The sequence below is a fragment of the Mytilus trossulus genome, chromosome 10, assembly GCF_036588685.1.
Source record: "Mytilus trossulus isolate FHL-02 chromosome 10, PNRI_Mtr1.1.1.hap1, whole genome shotgun sequence".
Taxonomy (NCBI): Eukaryota; Metazoa; Mollusca; class Bivalvia; order Mytilida; family Mytilidae; genus Mytilus; species Mytilus trossulus.
Window position 1 is genome coordinate 10,848,808 of NC_086382.1, and position 4,030 is coordinate 10,852,837.

Genomic DNA, 4,030 nt, shown 5'->3' on the forward strand with positions numbered 1-4,030 from the left:
AAAACATCAAAAACAGCATTACGGGTCAGACCTTACACCCTTACCTGGAATAGCCCCGACCTCGAACTGAATTCAACCCTAATACATAACATAATACATGTATACCAACATATATTGAATTGTGTTATCGTTTCGTTGTTCTCGTTGTTGTGAGCTTGCCTAAAATAATGAAGGTATTTCGTATAAACCATCATCGAGTAATTCAAACATAAATTCGCACAAGTCAGGTCATAATTTGACGTTTACGATGTTTGTCTTTTGTTCCTGGCAGCGCCCTGTATAGATAACAGTCGATATGGGATTTGATTGTCTATAATAAGGTTGGGCCTGAAGTAACTTAACTTTTTGATGTTCCGTTTTCAGTTAGTTTTGGACGTTTAACGTAACTTACAAAATCATTCCTTATTCAATTGATATCTTTTAATTATATGAATAAAGGGAAATGTAGGGATAACCCAAAATACATACAGAAATATTATTATTATTCATAGGAAATAGAACGTTTCCACGATATAATTAAGCCCTCTTCCTCTTCATTTTTGTAGTCCGATCGATGCATTTTAAAATAGTATGAGTTTTGATTTCGCATGCCTTACGTAAGTCTTGAAATAAAAAATAAACAAATAAAAAATGATACGGCATTATTTACCAAATTCAATGGTTTTGAAATTTGTAATTTTTTTAAATCTGCGAATAACGTTATATAATGCCACATAAACACGTAGAACGAACAATATATTTCGTGTCGGAAAATGTGATATTTGAAGAAAGGAAATTACACTCTTTTTTAATACGCTTTTGTTGTAAACGTTTAAACGTAGATTTTTTTCTAGGGTGATGCGCAAATGTATGTCCTTGAGTTGCAATATAAATCAGCTAACAAGAAAAAACCTTGTGTGAATTTCATTTTCGTCTATGTAATGGTAAGTAACGTTTAGTCAAATTAAATCATTCTTTTTATACTATTTACTTTGTATTTGAAATTTTACTTGTCAGTTGTTACCATTAAGTTTGAGAGATGTTGAAGATAAAAAGTAAAAGACCAAACAAATAAATTGAAAACAAACTAACAACAGCGTGTAAAAAAACCACCGAAAAGACAAACAACAGTGCAAAATGTAAAATATACTAATTATAGAGCAACATGAACCCCACTACAAATCGGGGTTGACTTCATGTGCTACTCTAGGTTAAGCGTATTCTGATCTACAGATTAATCATTTTTAATTCATGCTGGTTATGGATCCGTGAACTTTTTTGCTTTATTGGTAATATATGTGTATCTGTATTACCAGAATGCGAAGTAATTGTATTACAAAAATCGATTGACATGTAGCAATTCATTTTCAGTTTCCATCTACAAAATATATAATGCTCTTACAACACGAGTCTATCAAACCATGAAATTGTTTAACAGCAAATCTATGCCGTATACTTCTACACGGCAAATAGCATTACATGAAAATACTTTATAAATTCAGTGTTTCCGAAGCGAATTTCTGGATTTACTTTCAAGAACACTCAAACATAAAGAGATATAAGACACAAATATTTAACTTTTCTTTTCTGAATATTAAAATTGGTTTTAAATTACAGTTTGCAATATCTCATAATTGAAATTGGCCTTGTGCATGTATAACGATATGCTACATATTTTTATCATAAATTAATTTATTATACTTGAGATTGCAGCTCCTTTGGGCAAACTTCAGGAACAAGAGTTACTTTGACTTTTATTATCTGGCCGTTAAAGCTTTTTTATGCGGTATTTTCTTACATTTTTTTTTTCGAACTTTTTAAACCAAACAAAGTACAACTTAGGCACGACGAACTAAACCATACATTTCATTTTTTTAGATACATGCCTGCAATTACTAGGACAAAAATGGTCACTCTTAGAATTCTGTTGATTGGGGTCATAGTCATTCTTACAAATGCGCAATTGGACAACGTCAAAAAGATCGACAAACCAAAACAAGCACTTCTTGTAAAATTTAATCACGATTCTGCAAGATTAAACCGGAAAAAGCGCAATTATTATGGGAGCTGCCACGAAATCAAAACATGGAACACTATAGATGGGAACGGGAACACAGTTTATCTCGATCGTCAAAGTCCCGATTGTGGATTAACAGCTATGAGGTCATTCCACTTGGTTCGGAATGATGCAGGCAGTCATGTGAGATATGATGTAAGCTGTTGCAATCTTCCTCGGAATTTTAGATGTAATTCGGAAACACTGAACACTCCTTGGGACGTCGATGGAAATGGTAAAGTTGTTTATCTAGATCGTCAGTTCGTATCATGTCCACATAATGGATTCATTAAACACTTCCATTTAAATCGTCAGATACCCAGCAAGTATCGATACACATATTCGTGCTGCACTCCTGAGTCTTCACAACGACATAAGATGAATTGTTACGATAGTAATACACCAAGTGGTCCTGATGGTAGTGGGAATATGGTGTATCTTGAAAAACTGAGACCAACATGTCGACTCGGTTATTTCCTGAGTAACTTTAAACTTGTTCGCCCGACTCTTTCAACGATAAGGTACAATTACAGATGTTGTGCATTTCTTCCACAATAATCATCGCGAAAAGAATTGCACTTCACAGACAACGAAGTGTCAGTTGTAAATTGTCACACAAACCCCTAAACCGGTATATGGTTTTGCTAATTATAGCGTCTATCAAAAAAAGTTTGTTTTCAATACTAGTATTCAATCTTTTTAATCAATATATTTATAATATATTCATTTGGTGTATAAATATGTTGTTGATATATCTGCTGATTATGTTTTATTCTGCTTTGAACACATTGATTTTATACTTGTATGTGCATTTTGGATTATTAGTTCATTGTCTTTGCATTTACCCATTCAGTACTTGTTAATTAATGCTCGTCAGTGCAGATCAAACTTTACTCGGAAATTTCGAAAACAAACAATAACGCGTCCACAGTACAAGAATACCACACTCTCACTATCATTTTCTATGTTAATTGAACTGTGAAATTTGGGCTAAACTCTAATTTAGAAAATTAGAAAGATCATATCATAGGGAACATGTGTACTTAATTTCAAGTTGATTGAACTTTATAAAAAAAAAACTTTAACCTGAAGTGGGACAGACGGACGGACGAAAGAACGCAAATATTGTAAATATTTACAAACTCTAAGAAATAAATAACTAGTATTTATGTAGATGTTTTTATTAAAGTACAATCATTGAAGCACTTAGCAGATGAAAATAACCTTTATTATATGATGCTTTCTGTTTATCTTAATAGCTTTAGCGCAAACTGTATATTTTCATGATTCTCATATGTAGAAAATATAGCCCATACAAATAAATTAGACATAAATAAAATACAGGATATAAACTATAAACAAGAGAAGAGTTTATTCTCCCAAAATTTCAAAAACGATTTTTCTTTTTATGTGCTTAATCATGCAAATGTCTTAGATAACAAGATTAATGTTCCAACACTTATGTTATCATTCCACAAACATATAAAGTAATGTCCAGGGCAAGGGAGAGAAAACTAAGATAAAATTTAAAAAAAAGAAACAGTCGTTCAAAGATTAATTGAAGGTCTTTCCATTTCTTACGATTTGTTTTGATATGAAAATATTGAAATTTGATTTAAAATGTCGTTTTCAGTGTCAAATAATAGCTCATTGTTTGCTGATTCCAAAATTATATGGTTTCAATACAATTTTGTTACAAATCAGGGAGGTAATTGTTTACTTCATGTCTAAAAAATGTTTATTCCGGTGTTCTTGATGGATCATTTGACACTGATTTCCAAACTATATTATTCTATATACTTTTACATGAAATAAGCACAAAAATAGCGACTGCCGGTTTGGTTTTTCAAAGTCATATTGCTTGTAAAGTTTCGGTCCAATTAGTCATCATAATTCTTAAGATGTAACAAGAAATTTTGTTAAATAAATTGTCGTAATCCTTTACGGTTGCGTAGGGGTAGTAAACTCGAAAAAACTCTTCAAACGTAAAGTGTT

General features: G+C 31.7%; 1 long non-coding RNA gene across 1 annotated transcript; it reads left to right on the top strand.

Annotated features, from left to right (window-relative positions):
• Positions 1–784: 784 nt before the first annotated feature.
• Positions 785–2,343, top strand: LOC134686842 (uncharacterized). Its single transcript, XR_010101665.1, has 2 exons — positions 785–923; positions 1,858–2,343. It is a non-coding gene; the product is annotated as an uncharacterized LOC134686842 (long non-coding RNA).
• The last annotated feature ends 1,687 nt before the right edge of the window (positions 2,344–4,030 follow it).